Genomic DNA, 27,614 nt, shown 5'->3' with positions numbered 1-27,614 from the left:
AGAAGATGACAAACTAACAAGTTTATACAGGCAGCTAAGGTAAAAAATGTATATGCTGTAGTTTTACATCCTGGGGAGCTTTCTAAAGATTTTCAGAAGGAACAAGCTAGAAGCAAGCAAAGGACAAGTTTGTAAGCTCCGAGCGTAGCAGATGTTTGCTTCGCTTTTCCTTGCCACGGAGTTCATGTGGACATTGAGATATCCTTGCAAGCAGGCTTGCCTGCTGATAATGCAGTACGTTTGGCAGCTGTGCCTTCTATGCTTTCATAATATTTTGGCCCAGGGGCATCTTTAATGCTATTTTGCAATTGCTATGCAATCTTTCAAAGGCCAAAATATTAGCCTTGGAGAAACAATTTCTTTTTCCTTAAAATATTGGCAAAGTGTAATTGAAATATGTTTATGAAGGATTGCTGGCAGGCTGAGCATTTGCAGCTTGCCTTGAGGTTTTGATTTGATTACAGAATGTAATTAGCATCTCACCTTTGCCCCAAGCAAAATCAGGTTTTTATCTGCCACGGTGTATGGAAGGCAAAATTGGAGTTATACCAGATACAGGTTTCTCCAAGAAGCTATAATTTATGGGTTTCTTTTCTGATTGGAGTTTCATCGGACGACTCCAGATGGGAGTTGATCAGCCATAGGAGGGAGCTCTTCCTTTTGCATAACCTCTGCATGTTAAAGTTCTCAACCTTCTCTTTATCCCTACTACCAGTTATTCTAGAAGCACTGAAATTATTTTATTTCATTGAACTCTTAGCAATCTCAGCATTTCACTTCTACAGACTTTTGTAGTCAGGAGGAGGAGCATTTAGATGTTCTTCATGTGGCGTGTGAAGATGTAACACTTAAGCACTAAAGAGCCAAACTCTTTTTTAAAAACAAAACAAAACAGCCTTGTTGCTGTAACCTTTGTGAGCATCAAACGATTTCGTTGAAGGGAGAGAATGTTTACCTTCCTGATACTTGTTGCTGTTTCCCAGTGACAGCTGGACCTTCCATGCATGAGATGTGACAAAGGATTGCAGCAGCCATCTCAAAGTTGCAGTGCTTGAAGGAAAATCAGTTTTAAAACTGATTTATTCAAACCATATGGAAACTTTTTATGGACATGCTTGACATTTTTTCACAAGTGACACATTGATTTGTTCTGAGAGGGAAATTTATCTGATGGAAACGGATACCGAAAATGTAGTATGGAAACGAGGGGAAATGATTGTGAAGTTAGCATTTCAACAAGGACTAAAAACTAGATGGGGAGGAAAAAAAGGGGAGAGGAAGCGTATTGATGAATATTTTAATTTTCTATTGGCCGCCATATGCCCCATTATGTTTTTTCCCCTCACTGTGATTTTTGGAAGGAGCCACTTAAGTGCATGCAATATGAGTCCTTTCACAAGTTTATTAAAGCCAACCTCATGCAAATTTATGCCATGATTTATCACAACGTTGCCATTCAACTCAGTTTGTGCATGTGTGTTAAACAGGTGAATTGCTCTTGTAAATTGGCTTAAGGTGCATCAAAATGCAGTATTTCATATGCTTTGACAGGATAGATATGGATTGTGTCTATTGTCATATGTACATCAACAGTAGTGGAAGTGCACAGAATGCAGAGTTGAAGAAGTTGTGTCTTTAGCCATCTTGGAGATGCATATGAATATCATTTCATATATTCAGGGTTTCTCACTTTGGAAATAGATTCAATCCTATTCATCGTCCTTAAAGCTTTTGTTTAAAACATCTGACAGAGGCCATTGTGAATAATTGTTCATAATAATTCTTAAAGTGTAGTGCAGAGGAATGGAGGGGTGGGTGGGATCGCTGATGTATTCTGTTCCTTCCCCTACTTCTCCCTGCTTTGCCTATTTTATTGGATAATAGCGAGTTAAAGTAGCAGAGTCATTTTCTTGTCATATAAATTCAACCACCAATATCTAATGAAGACTCTGAAGGGATTGGTATAAACTTGTGTGCCTTCATACCATACTGACATTAATTCAGAACCTAGGCCTAAAAATCTTTGTTTCCATAAAGAGTAATGTCAGAGCTGCCCGAGGTCCCAGCTCACAAAGGACCAACGCCAGTTCTTATATATACAAAAGTCTTTATTGAAATTCAGTTTCGATTTCAAAGCCGCGGCGTGCAGCTCTACGTCTTGAACTCTAGACCGCTGAAGCTCCGTCTGAATCTCCTCCCCCCAGACACCAGTTTAAGACTCTAGCCTTGCTCCACCTCTTCCTTTGCTCTTTCCTCCTCTGGGTCCGCCTGTCCACTGGGGTCTTGCCCTTTCTAGACTCTTCTGACGCTGAGTCCCCTGAGTCTTCCCCCTGCCTCCGGCGGGCTTTAGGACCTGGTTCCCAATCCGGGTTTTCTGCCATCCCGCGCGCCTGTACATTTGAACTTGGCTCGTGCGCCCAGCCGGCAACCTTTCTCCTGACCGTTACACTGCTCCTGTCACTGCTTCCCCCTTCGGGGAGGCTAGCTGGACCTGACTTCCCCTCCGTTCCCTCACTCTCTGATAGAGGCGTGGTCAGCCCGGACTCATCTTCTCTCCCTACTGGAGGAGACGCTGGCCCTGATACATGGGACTCCCCCCCCCCACTACGCTCTGGTGGGGGAACTGGTCCTGATCTCCCGCTGCTGCTTTGGGAGTCCCCGCTGGCCCCTTGCTTCTGGTGCGTCCCCCCTGGGACCCCCCTTGCCCTGGCCATCGGCGCCCCCCTCTGGGAATCTTCTGAATCGCTGGAGAAGCTCATGGAATCTCTCGGGCCACTGTCATACTCCCCTACGCTGCCCTCAGATTCTTCCCCTTCGCTCTCCGTTTCCTCTCTCCCCTGTGCCTCTGCTCCTGAGCCCCTGACAAGTAATTATAATGCAATGAATTTAACGGAAAACAAGGCAGCCCAATAGTAATAAAAACTATATCCAATGGTACCTGCAGAAGGCACCCCAAAATCGAGTGATCTGAATGTGTGTTAATTCTCAGCTCTCGTGAAAGGGAAGAAATAAAACATGTGCAACCACAAATGAGACCATAACCAGTCTACTTCCCCAAACACAAATCACATACCATATAAACAGAAACCAGGGTGTGATCCAGTCTGTCCTGCATACTAAAATATGTGTGTACATCCATTGCACAAGTGCAGATCTCCACACAGAGGAGGGAGTTTAGAAGCCGCGGGATCCAGTGAATGGGAGTGGGTCAAGTAAAGAAGTGATAGGGATCTGAATCACCCCCCAGAGTACTCAGACATAATCCGGGATGAGGAGGATGCCATCAATGTGCATTGTGTTTTACAGAATAATAGGAAGAGGGGCACACTTTCTGAGGAAGCTCACCATCTGAAATTTGAAAGTAGCACAAAAAAGTGGGATTATGGAAGTGAGGGTAAAAAGGAAGAATATGTCCTATTTTCAATTATACACATTTAAATTCTATATGTATGATTTAGCTGAGATTCCTGCATCGCAGGGGGTTGGATTAGAATCATGGGTAGGCAAACTAAGGCCCAAGGGTCGGATCCTGCACAATCGCCTTCTAAATCCAGCCTGCGGATGGTCTGGGAATCAGTGTTATTTTACATGAGTAGTATGTGTCCTTTTATTTAAAATGCATCTCTTGGTTATTTGTGGGGCATAGGAATTCGTTCATTGTTTTTTCTCAAAATATAGTCTGGCCCCCCACAAGGTCTGTGGGACAGTGGACCGGCCCCCTGCTGAAAGTTTGCTGACCCCTGGACTAGATAAATCTTGGGGTTACTTTCAAGTCTACAATTCTGTGATTTTCAGTGATAGACAAAGACTAAGGAGTGAAATCAAAGACATCACAGAAAAGCTGACTTTTCAGGAAGGATTTGAAGGAAGTAGAGTCATGGATATTGTCAGGGAACTGCCATCGGAGAGTCAGGTGGTGGAAGGGCTCAAGGAGGCTAGGAGAGCCTCGGATGCGGAGGAAGGAACCAGTAGGGGGAGAGGGAGAGTTCCTGCAGAAACTCAATCGGAGGAAGGGCTCCAAGATGTTTCCAGTGAGAATAGCGGGGAGGGCTCAGGACCTCCGCTGGGGACGCCCACTCCGCGGAGGAAACTGTCACGCAGAGAATCCAGAAGAAGAGTCTCCGTCAAGGAACTCTTATGTTGGAGTAAATTCCGGAAACGCCCACTGACGGATTCTGCCAGCGATTGAGGTAGCCACGCACCCATGGTTCCTTGGACTGGGAAAGTTTAGGAACTGAGGGTAAAGCTTGGAGGCTTTAAACGCTTACGCACGAGCAGCCCCCTTTTCCCATTACAGATATGTCCAGAGGAGGCAATGGCAGGCATGTTAGCTAATTAGTGGGTTAAGAGAAATGGAATTCCTAATTGGGACATAATCTACAATGGAACGGGTAACCCTTGGCCCTTCTGATATACTTAGACTACAATTCCCATCGTTTCTGACCATTCGCCATCCTGGCTGGGAGTTGTGTTCCTCAAGGGACTACAAGACTCACAACTGATTTCCAGAACTTTATTCTAATGCCAGAGCTCAGCCCCGTTAATGTTAAGTAGATTATGAAATGCAATTGCTGCCTTAGGTTGCATGCACACCATACATTTAAAGCACATCCCCTCCCCCCCCCTCCTCAAATCCCAGCACCCTTAACAAATTAAAGGTCTCAGGTTATTGGGAGGAGGGGTGTTTTAATTGTATGGATTGTACCCAGACCAGGCCTTATCAGATAAACAAGAGCAGTTTCCCAGCTCCTCTTTGCATCTTTTCAAGAAAACGCTGATTTACAGGATGTGCTGGAATCCTTAAAAGGTAAAGGTAAAAGTACCCTGACCGTTAGGTCCAGTCGCGGAAGACTCTGGGGTTGCGGTGCTCATCTCACTTTACTGGCCGAGGGAGCCAGCATTTGTCCGCAGACAGTTTTTCCAGGTCATGTGGCTTATGACTAAGACGCTTCTGGCGAAACCAGAGCAGCTCACGGAAACGCGTTTACCTTCCCGCTGGAATGGTACTTGTTTATCTACTTGCACTTTGACATGCTTTCAAACTGCTAGGTGTGCTAACCCACTATAAAATGTGTGCTCTAGCTAGGCTGATGTCACCAAGTTGCAGAAGAATTTGCTTCAGTGTTTGCTCTGAGTTGGAGCTCCTTAAGTAGGCTGTTACTTGGTTTAAAAGTCATCCTGGGGTCTTGGAATCCAAATCTCCCTTCTTATGCATTTGCCGATTCTTATTTTTCTCTACACTTGCAGGCAACAATTAGGAAAGAAAGTGTTTTGCATCACACACAGAATTGCCTTTCTTTTATGACTAAGTAACCCCTTGAATTTTTGGCAATGAAGGATTACAGTGAGGCTCGAGACCCTGTGCCTTTCCCTTTTATATATATAAATAAAATACTGTTTATAAATTTCAGTGTGTCTGTTTGCCAATTATTTGTATTACAAATTTTGAATACAATAAACTCTCATTTGCCCTTGGGCTCTTATATTATCAAAGTATACTTTGGATGATGATCTTTCAGTTGAGATTTATATTGCTTATGGAAAATTAGATTTATTATTGCTAATAAAGGTTTATTAGCATAACCTACTAAGAGCAGTATCATTTCCTATCTGAATAATGACTCCAATGTTATTTTATCATTTCCATGCACTTTAATGTGTAATGTGCTTTGCATTCATCATTGTCGTTGGAAATGAACCAAGAAAGCACATGCATGCATACAAGCAGATTGCAAATGATGAGCTCAGTCTTAAAGACATATACTTGGAAGTAAACTCCACTGCTCAGTGGAACATGTTTCTATGTAAGCTTCCTGTTTATTATACACCCCCTCCACATTCTTATATATATTTAGGGATGCGGGTGGTGTTGTAAGTACGCGGGTGGCGCTGTCGCCTAAACCACTGAGCCTCTTGGGCTTGCCAATCAGAAGGTTGGTGGTACGAATCCCCACGATGGGGTGAGCTCCCATTGCTCTGTCCCAGCTCCTGCCAACCTAGCAATTCGAAAGTATGCCAATGCAAGTAGATAAATAGGTACTGCTGTGGCGGGAAGGTAAATGGCGTTTCCGTGCGCTCTGGTTTCCGTCACGGTGTTCCATTGCACCAGAAGCGGTTTAGTCATGCTGGCCACATGACCGGCCTGAAAGTGAGATGAGGGCTGCACCCAATAGTCAAGTTTGACTGGACTTAACCGTCCAGGGGTCTTTTACCTTTACCTTTATATATATTTATCCTATTTGCCTTAATCTTGCTATCTGTGCATGAGGGTTCATCAGATTTCATGTATCCATTTTATTTACCTAAGAACCATTGGAAATATGCAAAGAACAAGCTTTTTTAAAAAACAAACAAACAAACCCTTCCAAGTGTGAATTTCTTCTGTTTACTGAAAGAGAGTTGGTTGTGTGTACATTTGTGTTCTTTATTTATTTATGGCTTGCTGAGTTATTTGGAATTATTTGTGCTTTTCTGGACTCAAGTATGATTTTAAACCAGAAAGAGAAGAAGGAAATAGTATTCCTGGCACACTATCTGCCGCCTTGTTTGTTTTCCCAGTCTCATTCCCTTGCATCCTCTCCCCCAACTGCCTGGGACTTCTCTCTTTCGAGCATCCACATATTGAATATGTGCAAATAAAATACATTATGTATTAGTTTACTCATTTAAATGTTCACCTCAGTCTTTTCTCAGGCTCTGAACAGCTCGTGTTGTTGTTCAAAAAATAAATATAGAATAAGGTCAGCGAGCTAGAAATATAGAGATACGAATTCTGGTCCAAGATATGGAGATGCGGGGGAGGGTGGACAAACATTGAATGTGCTTTCCTGTGCATGCTTAATATTTATCTTTGCACAGAACGGCTGTCCCTTCTTGGCCCATGAAGAGTGAGAGGGGGGAAAGCAGCCACGAGAGTGTTCAGGGCATTATAATTCAAATGTGGCATCTTAAATAGTGTTGGGAGAGCTACAGGAAACCAGTGCTGACTCTAGAGCTTCATAGCAATGAGCTTTTCAGCATCCTCATCACTGTATTTTATTTTTAAAGATACTGTGCTAATTAAAATCACAAGTTGCCGGCTTAGAGGCTTCCATAGTCTAAAAGCTTTTGGAAGTCCTTATATAAATCAGCAGTGTGTCAAGGAAATGAACAAAGTACTTTTCAGATTGGTATCTTTTAAAGACTGATGTCTCCTTTTGTGATGCAATGGGGAAAGGGAGCATTTTCTATGGGTGATGGATGTCATCTAGAATAAGATCAGTACTTTTTTTTTTAGAAAAAAAGGTGCTGGTACTCACCATGAAGTTGTTACACTAAGTGCCACACTTTTAACATTTTTTTTAAAAAAAGGTGCCAGTACTGCATACCCTTGAGTATCCCCAGAAAAAAAAGCACTTTGCATTACCCATGTAGCAGAACTTTCCCCCAGTTCCAGTCAACACACAGAGGCAGTTTAAGGTCCAAGATAGTTTATTGTTGCATAATATTAGGCTTCAGTAATATAGCTCCAGATGTTGATTTATACATACAGTTTGTAGGCTTTGCAGATACAGAATATTTGTGTTGCTCCAGCAGTTCAAGACGTAACACAGACTCCAATTGACAGATTCATTGACTGATTAATGAGCTGGTATGCCTTAATTATTTACATAGATGGAACTGGGCCGTTGCCGTAGCACCTGGCTTGGCTGAGCTTGCACCTGGTGGCTTATCTCACACAGGGTGTGATTTGTGATCATGAAGAAAATTTACCCCTTCCCCCATGTCCAGTTCCTCGAACAGTAAATTGCACAGGAGTGCTAGAGAATCGTAGGAAAGTTGGGCAAGACAAGGGATTGGAGAGCCAAAAGAGGAGGCTCTTCCACACAGAGATTTCAGGGGTTGGATGTTTGAGAGCAGGAATTAATGGATGTTGGCAACAGCCTCTCTGGAGATCAGTTGTCATGACAAATCAGTGTGGTATGGGATGCACCTAGAGCATTGTTATATACAAGTGAGTCACTCCATGATTTTGCCCAAGAAACTACATGGAAAGCAAAGAGTTTTTTCAGTGGTGTAGTCAGGTAATTTTAGATTCTGAACTTCATGGTTTTATTGAGGCGGGGGGGGGGGGTATGATTTATTTATTAGTCCCAAGAAAACTTTCAAACAAAATTACAATACTGGCTTTATTTTTATTTTTTTATCTTTTATTTTTTGAAAAAATCTGTATTAAACTTTCAACATTAACTTACACAACAATACACAATAAGACAATATATACAAACTATATACACATACTTACAGAAATGGAAAAGGAAAGAAAAAAGTAAAGGATGAAATATAGGGTAAATAAGATGAACTTCCGATTGTTCTCATTGTACTGTACTGTATTGTATTGTATTGTATTGTATTGTATTGTATTGTATTGTATTGCGAGTACAATACTGGCTTTAGAAGGCAGAAGTAATCCATATACTAACAAAATAATGCCCTCAAAAATTGCATTGATGACAGCAGAGCATCAGATTCTACCAAATGCCTGGGAGAACAGATGGTAATGTGTGTTACTTCACTTATTTCAAAATATGGAAAGTCAGCCCATTTTGCATTTGGCAGGAACCCTCCTGCTTCTTCTGCTGAGTGGGGACCCAGACATCTCTCCCAAAGGTCTGCACTGATGGCGTCAGTGGAGCTCTTAGAGTTATTTTGGAATTCAGAGGTATATCAGAAAGCAATTCTGTCTCTCTAGCAGCAAATACCATTCCATTTAATTGAATTGCAGAGTTAGTTCTTTTCATTGTGTGATTACAATCTCACCTGTTAATCTGGAGGTTACAAATGGATGCTGTAGTTTCACTTACTCTGGTAACAATGTTGTTGCTTGACCCAGACCTCTGTGGGAGAGATTGCAGCAGGGCATTATTTAACCAGTTAGTGGGCTAAATAATTGAGCACAGTTAACCCCATCATGAGTCATGCCACCAAAAACTGGAGCATCTCACCAGCTGTTGCTGCTCCAGCTTCTGTCTCTGATAGCCATCTGGCTGGACACTCCAGACCAGACCAGCAACCTACCATATTGCTGGAGCCTCTTCAGAGTTGTAGGTTCAGCTGTGTGAGAGATTCACTTGTCATGCAAAAGCACATAAGAGGATACATAAGAGGATAATACATAATACATAATACATAATACATAAGAGGATCCCTCTCTTTTTTTCATTGAGACGGGGAAACACTAAGATTTTAAAATCAGCAAAGCTTTGTTTGTCGTAATAGTGTGTTTCTCCTATATAGCCTTTGGCAGATAATATTTGGTATTATTCTGTTTAATTTACGCATTTCCCCCTCCCTGGAATGCACAATATTTAACTTAAACAATCAAGAAGAGTGCTGTAAATTGCTAGCATTATGCTGGTTGTTGCTTCCACCTAGGCTCTGTAATTACAGAAAATTTATTTCAAGCAGCAGAACAACAAAACAAGCCAGGATTCTGGGCTAAACAAATCAGTTTCACTGGCAGCCCTCAAAGAGTTTGGTATTCTTTAATGTTGAGTTTTTTTGGAATCCTTTCCAGTGCAAAGGACTTACTCTGCTCTACTTACCAAAGGAGGGCATTTGGCAAACACTTACAACTGCTATTAAAAATTTAGGGTTTATTACCAGGGTGTTTTAGCTTTGTTCTTTCTTGTGAATCCAAGAAACACAGAAAGGAGTCAGTGCTATGCAAATCAGGTGTTAAAGACATACAGGGTATGGATCAAAGGAGGCTTAATTGGGAGCAAGCGAATAAGAAAAAAATATATCTGTAGTCACCTTATGTGTGCCAGCTTCCCTGCCCCCCCCAACAAATCTGTCACTCTTCCCCCCTGCCAGTTTACTGACATGAACCAGTACATATTACAGCATGCTTCATACTTCCAAAGCCTGACTCTTAGAGTTAACCGGCTGACTCTCTCTAGAAAGGAGAATTTAATTTCCCTTTGGGGAAATACAGGACAAACATGTTGATAACCAACTGATTTTGATTGTTGACTTGCTGGGATACTCTCTTTCTTTGTTTATCCATGAACAAAGACTGATTCCATATGTATTTGCTACCCATTAGTGCAATAAAATGTTGCCAAGATAATTTAAAATTGTACATGTTGGTACCCCAGTCCGTAAGGCAATCATAGCACATAGTGACTGGCTCCTCTTTGTTAAAGCCATTGTCTGAATGAAGCAGGTTCATTCCTCTACGGCAAATGCCAGATTCAGTTCCTTTCTATCAGTTTCTGTCAGCTGTTAAGTAGCTGGCTTGTCTACCATATGCTCATGCCTATTGCCACATCCCCCAAGTTTCTATCCACCTTTGTCTTATTTAGATTCCAGTTTGTGTGCAGTTTATACAGATTTCAGTTTTGCTCCTGGTTTATATGGCCCCGGAAAATAACAATTATTATTGTTATTATTGTTGCTGATGCTGTTATTATTCAATTATAAAAGTTTTTACCTATGAGCGAAATTCAAGCCTCACCTTGAATTTAATTGCTTGAACCAGTGTGTTGTACCCAGAACGGAATCTCAAGTAACACAGCCCCAGGGATATTTGCATACAAAGTGCATGGCAGTCCATAGTTTTTTCTAGCAGTAAAGTGTACTCCGTTTGCCCCTGGATCTTTTTGGCTCTTTGTGTCACTTATTCCCACTGGGCCAAAAACTGCAACACTCTCTCTGACCATTTGCAGTGGTGGCACTGCAGATATCAGGCTAGCAGTTATTTCTATGTGCAGCATGGGGATGTTAGGGGAGGAGTAATAGGAAGGACATGTCGTGTTCCTTCTGGGGTAGTTAGTCCACCGTGGTCCCCACCCTGCCAGCTAAACCAGGTGAGGGTAGCTGATGGGTCTCAAACCCTCAATGAGTTAGGACTTCCCCTGCATGCGAAGGCAAGTTCTGGCAGATTGAGTGGATGAGACCAACAGTGGCTTCAGTGGTCCATAAGGCAGTTTCTGCATGCGTCGTAGAGGGAAATGAGGGGCAGACAGGGTTTGTCAGCCTGGAAAGGTAGCCCATCTACAAGAAGGAAAACTCTGATCCTAAACTTCTGCTGCCTTGTGGAGTATCTTTGGGAAAAGGCTAAGGAACGCTACATAAATTTGGCGTTGGAGACCCTAAGATGGTTGGGTGGTGCCTTGTACGCCGCCTTCCAGCAACTCCTGCAGCCAAGCTGGTGCCAAACAAGTTCTTTCTGTTTGAAAGGCCCCATGTCTTGCAGGGTGTACCCCAGTGCCAGAGCTCCAAGGTAAGTAGTTACCTATTGCCAATATGCCACAGTGCCTGCAGAGGTGCCATCTTGACTGCTTATAAGACAAGCAGTTTGCAGCAAAGAGGGCAACCTAATCACAAATTCTACCTGATAATTGTGTTCTCGCCAGTAGCATGGTTGGGGCTTTCACTCTGCTAGGTAGAAAGAGTGAAAATATAAAAGGTGAGTAAGGCAATCTTATAGATGTCCATTTTTTTCAGTGGCATGATTGTGTTCCCTACTGAACAGCATGCAAATGTGTTGTGGTGCATGGGATGTTTACTGGGCAGAAAGGGAAAACTTAATGTGTCCTATCCTGAGAACTTTTCAGCTATCTTAGAGCTAGTTGTTATTTTCACATATGAATCACTTCCCACTGAGGCATCCCAGTTGCAAATATAAACACTATTTGAAAAACAATTGCAAACATAAGAACAGTTTAAACTAACAACAGCACATAATTCAAAGCAATTCAAATCCTAGTCCGGTAGTAATTTGGATATTTTTTTTAGAAGGCTTGCTGAAACCATATCAGTGAAACCATACCAGAATCCAAAGAGCCACAAGTTCAATCAAGTTTTAGGTTTTCCCCTTATTCACTCAAGCTGCTTGAGAAACTGCTTAGGAAACAGGACTTTCAGAAGCCATTGCAATATGTATTTATTTCACATTATAGACCTCTTGATCATAATAAAACCTAACATTCTAATATGATATAGGAATCAGTTGTTCAAAAGAGGGGAAAGCCAAATATTTCACTAGACTAATTCTAGTTCCTTATGTGAGACTAAGCAGTTCTTTGCATCTCAGCTGATGGGTCATAATGGGATCACAACTGACATGCAATGTTGCAGAACGGATTCCCCCCATTTGACTTACATGGAATAGTGCTGTATAGTATGGGTTATTTTTTAGGGGGCTGTCATTTCGATAAGAAGCTCTAAGTATGCCACCCTACCTGAGTTCACACCCCTTTCTCCTCATCACGGTTGATACCTATTCTCTTCTCTTTCCCTCTTGGTCCAATCTTCACTTCTTCTCAAAGGGGCATGACAAGATATGCGGGGATCATTGTGCTATTCCCTTTTTTGTTGTCCCCTCTCTTACTCTTTACTTTCTCAGAGCAGAGCAGCCACATCAATGAGGAGGAGGAGGGAGAGGGAGAAAGCATTGTCCTCAACAAATACCTGTCAATGATGTTCCTTCTCTTGTAAGCTATGTCCATCTATGTGCTACCATAGATCTACCTATGACTGGGGTATGATCCTACGGAGTATTTAATGGCACAAGCTCACTTTCTTTAATAAGAACATATTGGTGTTAGTGGTTACTGTCTGCTTTCCATTAAAAAATATATTCCATGCCTGTTTTAGTACAGGAGACCTATAGCTTGTTTGAGATTATTAAACAGCCTTGTAATGAACTTATTTGTATGTGAGCATTTCCATGTTTACAGCTTTTTGTAAAATTAATGTCGAAACTTTTACAAACTGTGTTATAAGGACAAATTCAGAAAAAGCCACATGCTTCTTCCTGGTACCCATAAAACAAAATGTGCCTTGCAGAAGCTTCTTGTTTTTCTCAGCTGAACTAAGCTTTGTTTGGAGGTTGATGACATCACCTCATCTCCTAGTAACATCTCTTTAGCTATCGCCTCCCACACTGGTTTGAGAGAGAGAGAGAGAGAGAAAGGAAGGAAGAAAGGAAGGAAGAGTGCATTCCTATCACTCTGGCCCTCTAGCTTTTCAGCATCCATCTGCTTGCTCCATTTTCATGCTTAAAACAGCTTTATGGATCGTTTTGTTTTCGTTTTGGCTTGGGACGAACAATAATGTTGGCACATAGTTATGAAGTCACAACCTATATTATGAAGGGAGGGAACCTCATCCATCAAAAATCACGTTTTGGTACAGGGTCACAGGCGAACAAAGTGGCTTGTGTCAGGTTGAAACAGCACTCGTAAAAGTTAGTGTGTTTGAAGCTGGTGGTTTGAAGTCTATTTATTTTGCTTGAAAAGCTCAAATGGCCTGCTGCTGAGTGCAGGACCAAAAAGGGGGGGAGGGGTCTTCATAAATTATTACTTGAAGGCTAACCACCGTCCTTTATGAGGTGGAATGGTGCCATCTGCTTTTCCAGATCTTTGATTTGTCTTTCTTCCCATTATGGAAAGGAAATGCTCCTGTGTAAATAAACTTGTGTACATTCTTGGATAAATTTATCTTTTCCCCGTCAGCTCATTTGGCCTGTACAATTTACCAAAATCTGAAGATATTGTGTCCACTGAATTTTGAAATAAAATGCTTCACTTTACCTCAGACCCTTACTGGAAAAAATATATACATCTTGCCCATATATTACTTTTGAAGTACAAATGTATACTTTTACAAAACTTTCAGCCCCTGTTGTGGTGATGACAAGGGAGGAACAGACAGAATTGCAGCCAGCTCGTTTAGGCTCATTATCAACTTTAGAAAGCTGCTAATCGGGAATTAATGTCTAATTTTGTGTGTGTGTGTGGAATAATGAAGCCCATTAGCAGAAGTTCAAGAAGTTTCACGGGGCGTGTCTTTGAAACAGTAGCTGAGAGGTTGATGAATTGGGTTTCTATGCCTTGTCATGAAGCATTATTGGTATGGAATGTGGATCTGGGTGCCCAAATGTGTGTAGGCGACTTTGTTTGCATCCCCGCTCTGAGGATTAACATACTGCGATGCTTGAATGCCAGCAGAATCTCTCCCTTCCCCCTTTCACTCTCAACACTCTCTCCCCCCCCCCCAACCCCACCTCATTCTGCTGAAGTCGTTTGGTTTGTGCTGCTTTTTCCTGTGAGAGGATTAGGGAATAGGAGAATGGCTTTGTGAGGAGAGAGAGAGAGAGAGGAGAGCTGAGAAGAAACTAAACTAGAAGACTAGCCTTTCAGAGTTCTTTCCATTGAGGCGAATTGCATGTGATACAGCAGCTGGGGGCTGTTGGTTTTCTTTTCAGCTCCCTACTGTAAGAGAAGCTGGTAAGATTATTTTTCCCCTTGTTCTCCTGTTCTGTGATGCTCTTGTAATTGCCTTATTGAAGGGACTCCTTCAGGAGGAAGGGAAGTTGGTTAATGATACTGAGGACACGCTGCATTGTCTTTCCCTCCCCCCCCCCCCCAGTAAAGCTACCTAATATTTGAAGAGGGACTATTTACAGTACAGAGGGGGCAGTTTTTGGTAGGAAAAGTTATTTTTCTCCTTTTTGCTAAAGTACTCTTAATATAAAACGGGGGGGGGGAGCAGGGAGGGAGGGAGAATATTTGTCAAGTCGTACCAAACTGTTCGGATATATTTAAAGTTTTCAGAAGTATTTTGGGTGAGGGGGAGCCATTTCATCCGTTTGCAGCCTTCTTGATGTTATCAGCTTTGTCACTTTCCTGGACTAATTCCAGATCTCCTGGGGTGTGTGTGAGAAACATATATTAGAACCCTATTTTTCACAGGCTCCACAAAGACAACAGGGACTGCTTGTCTTAGCAACAAAAGCAAAGCAAGCAACTCCTTCTGGAAGGTGAAAAGGAAGGAATACCTTCTGAAGAGGTAGGGAGAAGCAAAGTGAAATTAATCTAAGAACAAGGAATGAACGCAGTAATGTTTGGCTACATTTGAATGAAGCAGCATGGCTCAGTATATATCTCAAATGCTATTTGAGTTAACTATGATTTTTCTAGGTTTTTTTACGGAATATATGCCACAGTGGCAATTTGTATTTTGTTTGAGTCTCTTGCTTCATTTCATATATGTGTGGGAACTGTTATGTTTTAAATTCCTTGACAGAGCAGAGATATATAAACTTGGCTTGAGGGCAATTTCAAGGAAAAGTTGAAAAAGTCTTGTGCCTGTCATGGATAGCATAGACGTAATTACAAACAAAACCTTTCTTTTTGGTCAAGTAAGAAACCACAAATCAAGAAAGTAAGGAATGATTGACAATAATTAAAGTGATGATTGACATGTTTTTTTCTAGCATTCTTCCTTCCTTCCTTCCTTCCTTCCTTCCTTCCTTCCTTCCTTCCTTCCTTGTGATTAAATTCTTATTCTTTTATTCAGCATTCCTATCTGAAGTAACACTTTATATTTATTACTGTGGATAAAGACATGTTCTTTATCTTCTTCTGCATCCCACCTTCCCAAAACACTTCAAAGAAGCCACTGTGTTATATTATTTACATTATTATCTTCAGCTTTTCCTGACTTCGATCTCATTCAAGCCATCAACTGTTAGGGCAAAAGTCTGCAGGCCATAGTCATGCATAAGTGGTATAGGAAGCAGGTCATTACTGTGGGTGCTTTGTAGCTTGGAAAGAGGGTGCTAATTTTAGGAAATGGGGTTGTCATGGAGCCCTAAAGAGTGGTGGTGGGGTGTGTGTGTGGAGTGTATCTGCATGAACATTAGTGTTGCTGAGTCATGTGATTTCATTATCTCAAAGACAAGACCCACTGTAAACGATTTTTACATTTAGCCCTTCCTCCACCTCCTCCCTCCATTCTTTCCTCTCACACAGACACTGGTTGCTAGGGTAATAGGGTTTTTAAAAAATTCTGTCACATAATACCACAGTGGTGTTAGTGGTTGCTTACTGAGTTGCTTCATGCAAAGCCTGAGTAGTCTCAACAGGGGGATCATTGTGCTCAATGTTCATTTAGATGTGTCACTAGTTCAAATTAGTTTTCTGAAATATAGATATCACTAGAGTACATCCAGTTTTGCCAACACTTTAACCAGCAGCTTCTTTTTTTAGAAACACACCCACCAAATGGCCATTTCTGGTTTTATATAGATTACTGCGTACTTTAACTGTGTGTATTCTGTGTTTCAATTCCACACTTTTCAAAGTAAGAATTTATTCATTAACATGTATATGCAGAATGACACCTACACAACTACACACCTGTTGAGAGCAGCTATGGAAATTGGCTGCTTTTTCCATTTTACTTAGTTCATAAATGCCAGGCTGCACATCCTGGTTTACTAAAGTGCTCTGCTGTGCCCCAATTGGTTGTCAGCTGATGGTATTAATTTATTTTCATTGAGGCATAAAACTCTCAAATCTGATTTGTGAAGGAAAATGGCAGATCTTTGAATCCAAATTAGCAACAATCTCTACTGTGGTGTTGGTTTATCCTAACAATTTAAGGAAAATAAAAAGCACATGCTTTGCAATCAATGGGGAATTTGCCATCACCCTTGGAGGGAGTTAGGATTTAACAGTCTATAAAAAGATTTGAATACAGCAGTGTTTGCTCTGTAGTCCTCTTCAGATAAATAACTAGGGAACACTATACAGAACCTATATACATATGGCAACATCCTTACACAACAAAACTTCTGGTTTCTCTTCTCTGTCCTCCAGCCTTCCATGCCCCTCCCCCCATATCTGCTCTGTGGGGGTTTCTAGATTTTATGGGAATGGAGGAGAGGTGGAGATGCCACACAGCACAAACAGACACCTGCTTATGCGATACTGGATCTCACCCTCTCAAAGTTGATGGCTGAACCTTCTAGAGCAGCTGGGGGTGGTGCTAGGGGCTACAAGGAAGATGAGAGAAAGGGAAGAGCCTTTGATGTTGTCCAATAATAATTAGCCAATTGGAGCATCACTGTAAGGAACCAGTCAGGGGCAGGTTAGCAGTAAAACTTAAGTGCGGTTAACTCTTTATTAAGAGGAACCAAAACAGTGCAGACCTAGTGATCCCACCAACTCTTCTCAGTAGGTCTTGCCCCAATGAGACAGTTGCAAGTACTGAAGGTCCCCACCTTCCCACCTCTCCTGGTTCCTTCGCCAGCTGCCTAAGGCTCCTTCGCCTGGCCTCTTTGTTCCGCCCTCTTCATTTCTCTGCATGTTCTGGGAGACCAGGGGGAGAGGAGCTTGTCACAAGAGGAGGGAGAGCTTCCCTGGCTTCTTCAGCAACCTACCTCCACTCTGGCTCTTGACCACCCTCTGCTGATGCTTCTGATTTTGGACTGCTGTCTGCCACAGTCTCTTTCTGCTCACTTAACCCTGTTGCCTCTTCCATTTCTGACACCTCCCTCTTCCAGTCTGCTCCTTCTCCCTTTGACCACTCATCATCATGCCACCACCAATCCCCCTGCTTCTGAGCCTTCTTCCTTTGGGGTTCTCCAGCTGGTGCCTCCCATCATTCCTCTGCATTCAGCCAGTCCATGGCAATCTCATAATGTCAATACTCGTAGAAGGTTGGTTGAGGATACCAGAAACTGGGAACTTTGCAGATCAGATTTTCAGATAACTGGAAGCTCTGCCAGAAGTTCTCTTTAATTCTGCACTTTTCAAATGCTGCTGCTTTTTATTATGTTTTTAAAATACTGCATATGATTATAACCAGAAAAATATGATCTATTTAATATTTATTCAAAATGAATGAAGTTGGGTTTACCTTTTCAGATGAATGGTGGGAAGTAAATGAGTAAGTACCGTAGTTTGCTTACAAATGTTTTGTCTTCTGAGTGATGTAAAATGGGAAAACTTGAAAAGCAATGCATCCTATCAGACATAACCCAGTAGTGTAGGTGGGAAACACTAAGACTTAGTTCAGTTTAAAATCGGATGAGTTCAACTCACATATGCATATAAACACTATTTTTGTGTATGCAGCCTGAATCGCAACTCTGACAGATCTTAAACAAGCACTAACAAGAACTACAAAAATATATTTATTATAGGGATTAATATAAAGTATGTACAAAATCAGGTGAATATAAAGATGGGGGGTAGCATTGGAATCACCTTTGCCAAATTAACCCCCTATTTAAACAGAGCTGGTCATTCGGTCTTGCAAACATTAGGTCTTGTGAAACCCTGTGCACAGGGCACTTCAATGACTTGACAGTCAGCTGATCATCAGAGGTTCATGGGCAAAAACTGGTGATCTGACATCATTGTGACGTCAAGTGATTGGCGGGTAGGCAGCTTCGTCCACCTTTCAGACTTGGTCCACTGGGGGAGGGTTAGATACGTCCACACCTGTACACAAATATGTGAGCATCTTGGATTGTTCTATTTTACTACCATGTGCAGAAGAATAGTCCTAAAAGCATGTTTAAAAAGTTAACTATAGCCATTGCACTATCATTAAGCAGAGTGAGGCAGCTGCCTCAGGCGACCAATGCCTGGGAGTGGCAGCAAGGGCCTGGAGTACAAAGCTATGGGTGCCTTGTCCCCTGCCCTGCGTCTCCTGAGCCCCCTGGGAATGGGGGACATAATGACCTGGCTTCAGCTGTGGTGGAGCCCATACTGAAGTAACCATCTCCTTATGTAGAATGTAGGGTGCCATCTTACCCTACACCCCAGGCAGCCAAATGTCATCAGCTGACCCCAACTACAAGGGTAGTTTTTAAAGGGGCTCACTCACCACTGTCCTTAAATTAGACTGCTTAGGTTTTTAGTCAACTGCTACTTTCTTGCACAGCTGGGAAGAGTGATTTCCTTTCATCTCTAATTGACTGTGAAAGAGGAAGCTTTTTCTTTTTGTTGTATTCCCTCTCTTTGCTTCCTCATCTCTTTGATCTAATGCATATCTCTTTGTGAAATGCACAAGACTTCAAACAATTGAGGTGTCCTCTGCCCTCTGCTACCTTACTGGTCCTTATGGCTACTGCTTGTGGACATAGCCTTTCTATTTCTGCTTCTGTGACCCAAGAGGATAGAAGCACCCAAGAACTAATTTATACTAGATTGTGGACGAACACTATAAATTCCCAGTTCGGGCCTCAAGTGAAACAAGTTACAAACCATGCAACTGAATTTAAATAAAGCAAATATGGATTACATCAGTTACTAAGCAATTGTTTATAGTTTATAGGAAGATTGTTTATAGTTCAGTTTGCTTGCTTTTTGCTCCATTGTGATGAGTAATCAGGGTGCCTTTGGTTGAAAGTGAATTTAAGGATGCAGAGTAGTACCTTATGGAATCGTTTCACAAGTTGTGTTATCTCAGAAGCCACTTTTCACTCTTGTGACCTGCTGCGATCCCTGCACTAGGCAAGCCCATTCATGCTCTCAGTCCTGCAGAGAGAAGTGCCAGAGACTAGCAGCGATTATTCTCTGCAACCTTTCCCCAGGTATACAAGTCAATGGCACTTTGGGAGAGATAAAATATGCTTTTCTTCCAGTCTGATTAAAGCAGAGGAAGATATGTCTTTGCATACAGGATATTTTCTGCTTCTCTCAATTATTTTGAGGCTCCGAAGCACTGGCAGTAGAATTCATTCAGAGTTCCATGTTACAAGTATATTCAACTCTTATTACTATTTTATAGCAGATGCAGTTGAATTTTGACATTTTTCTCACGCTGCTTGTTAAAGGCTGGTTCCTTTTAGAATGCTAGGAAGGCAGTTGGTATTGGCAGCTAAACACAAGAAACACCCTGTAATGCCTACAAAAACACAGCCTCTGAGGCAGCCAATGGCAAGCCTCCATTTCTATCATTCTTGTCTAGGCATTCTCAGAAATCTGCTCAGTATTGCTGTGACCTCAGTAAGTGGAACAATTTGTGATTTACAATGGATTAAGTGAGATCAGAGTTAATGCCTGTTGTGTTCTCTGATTTCATATCCCATTTAGAAGGCAATTTATCTGCTCCTGTATTGGAGATGGGAGACTGAACACACATCAAATAGCTACTACTAAATAGCTTTCGTGACCTACATGCCCAGTGTATAGGGTTGGGTTTTTCAGGCAGCATTAGTTAGTGAAACCTTTTCCAGAAAAATGGTTGGAAATGTACTATTGATTCACACCAGTCTCAGCAGACCAAAGCCAGTAGTGGATACATTTTGGAAATCTGAATGTTCACATTACCCCAGATAGAAACAAGAGGGTATAAATTGTCTTTGGTAAATTGTAAACATGTTTCTAATAAATTGTGCGTTGTGGGTTGGTAGAAAGGTTTTCCATTAGAAATAGACCACAGGGAACCTGCTTTAGGCCAGTTCAGTTTGCAATATATTCAGTAAAGTTTGCAACATGCCTTTTTTATTGAGTCCTGTTTCTTTATTTCAGGGAATCATATGCACATCAAACCTAATAATTCCTTTACTTCAAAGCAATGCAGTCTCTCTTGCGTTCTAGCAATCAATGGATATTGAAAATATCCCCTATTTTATTTTATTTTTCAAATCTTGCTTTGAGTAATCCTAGTGACATTTGTAAGGTTAAGAATGGTATTTCAAACTGAAGATAATTTGCTTATAGTCAAGAATCAGTGAGTAAGACCAAGTGCATCTTCCATTCATAAGACTTTCCTACAGATAGATATTATTAAGAGATGATTGGGGAAAATAATTGTATTACAAGTAGAAAATAGTTATAGGAATCTACCTCCTGCTATGTGTTCTGAATTGTTTAGTAATCTTTATTGCACCAATGAACTTGGGACCAATGTGCATTGCCAATTTTGATATTGTACATTTGGTATAATATTTGTTATTTGTTGTGATTATAATGTTTGAAAATTATGCAGGATTTTGTACTACTTCCTTTACCTTTTGTGCTTCATTTATACATTCATCCACATTGCTATGTATTTTTGTGACAAACATGACATCACACTACAGAGACTAAATGTTATATTGCTGTTTCATCACTAAATTTGTAAAGTCCCAACAAGATCCGTAGAACTAAAATACAGAAAGTTTATACTGAAGATGATGTCATTGGGATAATGCTGACAAATATATTAAGTTGAGATAAGGCAATTATAACTTCTGGTCCTCAGCTGTGTGCTGTTTGCCTTACTTAGTGTCTTGAGTCCACTGAATCATGGCTATGAACCAAACTGCTTATAAATGTGTGTCTGCATGTGCAAATTTACACCTCCTTTCCACAACATGCTTCTCTCCACCCTCAAGCCCAGGGGTCAGCAGACTTTTTCAGCAGGGGGCCAGTTCACTGTCGCTCAGACCTTGTGGAGGGCTTGACTATATTTGGGGGGGGGGGGAGAACTAATTTTTATACCCCACAAATAACCCAGAGATGCATTTTAAATAAAAGGGCACATTCTACTCATGTTAAAACATGCTGATTCCCGGATCGTCCATGGGCAGATTTAGAAGGCGATTGGGCCGGATCCGGCCCCCGGGCCTTAGTTTGTCTACCCTTGCTCAAGCCTATCTCATGATTTTTAAAAAAGCAAAAACATCCATTTTCACATGGACACTTCTTATTCTAAATGCAGCCATTGTTTGTTATGTCTAGCCAGTAATTAGACCTCAGATGGTGAGGCAATTTCAGAACATGGTTTACCAATTTACATGCTAATCCAGCAGACTGTGGTGGAGCCATGATTAGTGCAGACTCCATCAACATCTTAATTAGCCCTGGTCCCAGCATGGAGCAGTGGTGGCTATCTTTGTTGGTCTGAGAATGTTTGCTTTTTTTAGGACAAATGCATGTTCCCCAAATCCTGCCCCCCCCCCCCGCTAATTGCTGTTTAAAGGAAGAAACCCAGTTCCTGAGAGAGGCTAAACATGCCTAAAAGAATGAACCAGCAGCCTATTCAGGGGACAATCCCATTCTGCAGCTTATATTAGAGAGTAGCCAAAGTAAAAAAATCAAATACTAGTAAGCAACTGAACTGATTTTAGATTGTCTTAAAGTATGGCATATGTTGAGGGGAAAGTGTAACAACGTTTTGACACGATATGGACGGCTGACAAAAAGAAGGTGATTGCTAAATGTATATAGATATTTAGATACACACACATAAATATAGACACACACACAGTATGTTTATGACTGTAACTGTTATATCAGTTAATTTGGATACCTTAGACTAGACCAGTGACAACAGATTTTTTTAAATAGAGGTAACTGGTTTAAATACTCGTTTTTAATGTCTAGTCCAAGGGGGCTGCAAAATCACTCACAAGTACTTGTGAATTATAACTAATCATACAGCAAAAGTTAAGCAGGAAATAAAAATTATTGTTTGCATATGTGGGGTAAATAACTCAAACATTTAACTCTGTAAAAGCTTCAGACATCTTGAAGAAGATAGCAGAACAGGTACACTAAACAAGGACAAGTATAATAGCCTAGGTAGGTATCATGTTGTGGTACAAGGAATCCTGTAATGTGTTTTCCACCTGCATATGCTCTGTGCTAAGCCACAAATACTTGGTGGTTTTGAATGATTTAAAATATTTTCCTTTAGCATCTAGTATACCATATAAATTTACATCTGCAATGGAAGTGTTAATCTGGTGCCTAGACTACATACATAAAAGTTTCCTTGCCAAATCTAAAAAAGAAAATAAAAGAGTTCATCTAGTCCAACAGTTGTCAGCCACAAGTCCCTGGGAAGCTCAAAAGCAAGGCATGATGGAGACGACTATGTTTTATAGTGTGGTCTAAACCTCTGAGCCTCTTGGACTTGCAAATCAGAAGGTTGGCGGTTCAAATCCCTGTGACGGTGTGAGCTCCCGTTGCTCTGTCCCAGCTCCTACCAACCTAGCAGTTCAAAAGCACATTGGTGCAAGTAGATAAATAGGTACTGCTGTGGCGGGAAGGTAAATGGTGTTTCCGTGCACTCTGGTTTCTGTTACGGTGTTCCGTTGCATCAGAAGTGGTTTTGTCATGCTGGCCACATGATCCGGAAAGCTGTCTGTGGACAAACGCTGGCTCCCTTGGCCTGAAGAGTGAGATAAGCACCGTAACCCCACAGTTGCCTTTGACTGCACTTAACGGTTCAAGGGTCTTTTACCTTTTTTACCATTTATAGTGTATCTAGTACAGGACTGGGGATCTTCAAGCCTGCAGGCTTCATAAGACCCACCAGACCTCTTTATTTATCCTGTGAAGCCATTTCAGCCAAGTCACACCCTCCTGCCCTACACTTAAAATTATATATGTTACCAGGTGTGGTCGGGTAAAAAGCAGGACTTGGATGAAAGAGACTTTGCAGGCAAAGCCGCTTGTGCAGCACTTCCAAGTGCTGACTTCTCAGCTGGTTGTTGTCACTTGGGAAGCACTGTAGTCAAGGCTTCCCCAACACTAATAATCAGCAAATTGTAGGTGCTTCAGAAGTATGGCAAAAATGTGTGAAGGAATGCTTCATTTTGTTTGTTCTGAACCCACTGTCAACCAATCCATTCTGGTGAATTTCTATCCATTCTCTCCACACTACTAATACTAATATAAGTGCCTATCATTAGTCTACCTTAGATGTTGTCACCATCTGATCAACTTTATTCCTTTTTTCTGTCCCTTCTCTATGACTTTCTTCTTGGGACTCGGTAATAAAAACTGACCATAGTATATGAAATGCAGGTGCAACATAGATGCAATAATTAAAGGCATTATGATATTTTCTAGGTTGAAAATGTGTCTGTCAGCTCTTCCCAGTAAGCCTCTTTAAAGTTAATCAGAGTATCTGCCCAGGGGTACTGACCCATAAAATGGAGATTGCTGTAAGTCCAAACTCCAAAAATGGCAGAATCAAGGGACAAATTTAAAAATTTTCACTTGCTGCCTCAAGCTGTTACTCCAATAAACAAACGAAAACATGCCAGAATTCTTCAGAGTAATGCAGAATAATGATTTATCGTCCACTGTTCTGTACATTTTGCAATAACAATTTTATAGTACCACAAATATTGACCTAGGATAGAACATTAAGACACCAAACCTCCAAAATAAACAGGCTTCAGAATATGTTTTATACTAACATTTTTTTATGGACACTCTTGCAAAATAAAGGGGAGATTTATTTATTTTTGTTTGGCATGTCCTCTGCTTTAGCTAAGATATTTGTGGCTTTGGTCAGCCCCCTGCATATATGACCGAGAGCCAAGGACTCAGGGGAAATTCGTCGGAGCAACCACATTCTTCCTGGGTTCAGAGACTTGTGAATGTTTGTGAAAGTCTAAGGAGCCTGTACCAAAAATATAACACATAATTTTTGTGTATTTCCCTTCCCATTAAAAAACAAATTAGGATAAAATTGATATGACATGTCAGATAGAGAGCCTAGATTGGGACTGGAAGGAAGTAAAGGTCACTTTACACTTAATGGGGTATCACTTGGATTTCATGTGCTAATGTCATTTGGGCACTGCAAATGCTTTTTCCACATGTGATTTTTGTTACCATGGTTGAGAACCATGAAACTGCCTGCCCCTCTAGGATATTCTCATTGCGATTGGATCTTTGTTAGGCATCTGATCCGTATGTGTACATTGCCATTCATGCTGTGCTCACCATGACATCTGTTGCCATTTGTGATGTTATTCTTCTCTTTTTTATTATTTGAAAAATGAATAACATCTTGTTTAAGTTTCATGAATTGTCAGCTAGTCCCAAAGAGTAGGGGATCCTTTTTCTCATCCCTCCCGCACATCCAAGAAGACCCTTTGCTGTAGGGATACAGTTACCGTCATATTTGTTACAAAGTCCCCTCCCTGCTCTTTGCCATCTTTGACTACAAATATCAGCTTTTATGCGCTCCCCTATGTAGTACACTTTAACCTCCTGCTCTGTGCAGCCTCTGTGCATAATTCTCAGTGCTTCAACAGGATGCATTCCATTATTATTATTATTATTATTATTATTATTATTATTATTATTATTATTATTATTATTCCACCTCCCTTCTTCTATGTACTCATCTATAAAGGAGCAGGGAAATACTTGCCAATTTTATCTTCTGGCCTTTACAGCCTCTGTGTGCAAGTCTCAGTTACTATAAAAGGTGCTGTGTATCCCACCACCATTCTCTCCCCCTCCCCTGTGCAAGGGTTTGTGCATTCAGACACCAGTACTTTTCACTTTATAGCAGTTCCAGCACAGTACACTGTTCCACCTCAGATGGGGACCTCGCCTCTTCGTCACTGCCTCCTGACCTCAACTGCATCTCTCATTTTCTCCTACCCCTACCCATTCACTGTTGACAAGATAGCAGCATGAACCCTCCATGCTTCATTCAAAGGGGCCCTTCCTCAGAGTGAGGCATTGTGGGTGAGGCTGCCCATGGAGCATGAGGAATTGTGGGAGAGTTCATCAGGTGCCTGCACCACTGCCTTCCTGCAGCGGCATCAAACTCTTTTCAGACTATTTTAGTAATTGCTAAAATTTTGGATCTTGATACAGTTATTGGATGCTATTGTGGCAAAATGATGGTGACAACACATGTGCTCCATGGGTGACCTTCCTCACACTGCCTTGTTCTGAGGAAGGGCCCCTCCGAGTGAGAAATGGAGCATTGTAGGTGCAGTTGCAGTCGGCTGTCCTGTCAGTTACACCTCATGCATAGCCTTGTGGGCATTGGATGCAGAGTTGGGGCACATACAATGCGCCTCCCCTCCTATTCTGCTACCTGAACCATTGGGTTCAGTGAGGATCATGTTAGGGCTTGTCTTGCCTCATGGAAAAATGATAAAAGTACCACAACATCAAAGCAGATTCAGGATTTATAGCAGTGGCCAATACCGCTCTCGTTCCTCAACAGGGCATTACAGAAATAATCAGTCTCGTGGGACACTGAGTAATGCTCACAGACAGGTAGAAACTGAGCATAATTTGATAGGAACAATGACACAACCTACAGAAAAACTAGTCTAGGAATCCTGCCAGAAGGATCCTTGTAGGATACACACACATGTTCACTAACATGTATATGTGTATTGTGCATATAAAACAATACTGAACCTATCCTATGCCCACATGCATATCAGGAAATCGCCAAAGCCCTTGTGGTTGAAAAACAGTTTAAAGCAAGAGTAGTATGAAAAGAAAGAGTGGGAAAGGGTTTTTTTACCCTCTCATTAGCAGCAATTTACCCAAACTAAATTGTCCCCAATCTTCCCCTAGAATTTCAGATAGTTTACTTCTATCATTCTGTAATCAAGTATCTTATGAGGAATTGTCCAAACTGTCTGTAGAACAACCTGGGGAGAGGCATACTGCTCTGCCTACTTTCATTTTTCTGCTAAATTTTGCACTCTCCTAAGGTTTTATTTCAATTGGGGAGAAGGGTGTGTCCTTACTTACATACATTTCCATGTAATTTTTATTTTGCTACTCACATGAAATTACTTGAAACCAGTACTTTTCCTGCTAGAAAAAAAAAAGATGGCGGTACTGCGTACCTTTGAGTACTGCCAGGGAGGGAAAATCACTGTTTGAAACCTACTTGGGAACCAAATGATGTTGTTCGAATTCCACTGTGTGTTTCCTGAGCCAATACTACCAAAGGATCAGGGTGGCAAAAACAAAAAGAGATTATAAAAAGCTCTGAAAGGATTTCTTCAGACTGGGTGATTGGGGATTATAAAAGCAAATGTAGTTCAATGTGAGCAAGTGTAAAGCGATCTACATAGGAGCACAAAATCCTAGCTACACATATATACATATACACTGGCAGTGATTGACCAAGGAAGAGATATTGGGGCCGTCTTGGAGACCTCAATGGCAATGTCAACCCAGGGGTGCAGCTGTGAAAAAGGCAAGCTATATGTTAGGGATCATTAGAAAGTGAAATGAGAATAAAACTACTGATATTGTAATGCCTTTATACAAATATTTTGTGTGACCACACTGGAATACTATGTACAGTTTTGGTCACCACATCTCAAAAATTGTTACTGTAGAGTTGGGGGGAAAACCCAACCTAAATTATCAGGGACTGAAGCGACTGCCCTAGGTGTTATGAGGCAGCATACAAATGATGAAAGCAAACAAACAAGACATAGTTTGAGGCTTTATAGTTTAAGGAACGTAAAAGGCAAATGATAGGGAGTTTTAAAATTATGCATGGAGAAAGTGGATACCTCTAACAATGTATTCTAGGATCAGGAACCTGATTGGTGAGAGATTCAGAAGGCAGACAAAAAGACCAGCATCTGTAAAGGAATCTTGAGCCCATGTCCTGCTTGTCATCTTCCCTTAGGCACAAGATTGGACACGGGGGAACCAGAGGCTGGACTTGGCAAGCCTTAGTTCTGATCCAGCAGGTTTTTCTCATCATTCATCATCCAAGAATGAAGGAAATTTTGTACATCCTTAATTTCTTAGTCGTGTTCTAGATATTAAATTGAATACAACACACACACACACACACACACACACACACTTTACATAATGGGGGAAAGGCTGAAATAGGAATAAATAAATCAATGTTCTGTTGAGGTATGCAAAAAACAGATAAAGCAATTGTATGATGCTTCTTTTTCAATAGCAGTTTACTTGATGATTTAATGGTGTTCATTTACTACCCAGGACAAAAGTCATTAAGTTTCTCGAAATGTCTCTCTGACTTCTGGGTGATGCTACTGTTGCCTTTCCCTCATTACTGTTTTTCTT

General features: G+C 41.3%; 1 protein-coding gene across 2 annotated transcripts in view; it reads left to right on the top strand.

Annotated features, from left to right (window-relative positions):
- MID1 (midline 1) overlaps nucleotides 1-27,614 on the top strand; it is a 268,171-nt gene that overhangs the window by 114,018 nt on the left and 126,539 nt on the right. Inside the window, exon 1 of one of the 2 annotated variants that reach the window (XM_083734369.1) lies at nucleotides 14,072-14,276. The exons of the other annotated variant lie outside the window; for it this stretch is intronic. The gene's annotated coding sequence lies outside the window, so the exon portion shown is untranslated. Of the gene's footprint in view, nucleotides 1-14,071; nucleotides 14,277-27,614 lie in introns of those variants that run through there. 2 annotated transcript variants of the gene reach the window in all.

This window comes from Podarcis gaigeae, assembly GCF_964106915.1.
Source record: "Podarcis gaigeae genome assembly, chromosome: 4".
Classification (NCBI taxonomy): domain Eukaryota; kingdom Metazoa; phylum Chordata; class Lepidosauria; order Squamata; family Lacertidae; genus Podarcis; species Podarcis gaigeae.
The sequence above is the reverse complement of the archived record's forward strand: the minus strand, read 5'-3'. Positions and strand labels throughout refer to the sequence as shown.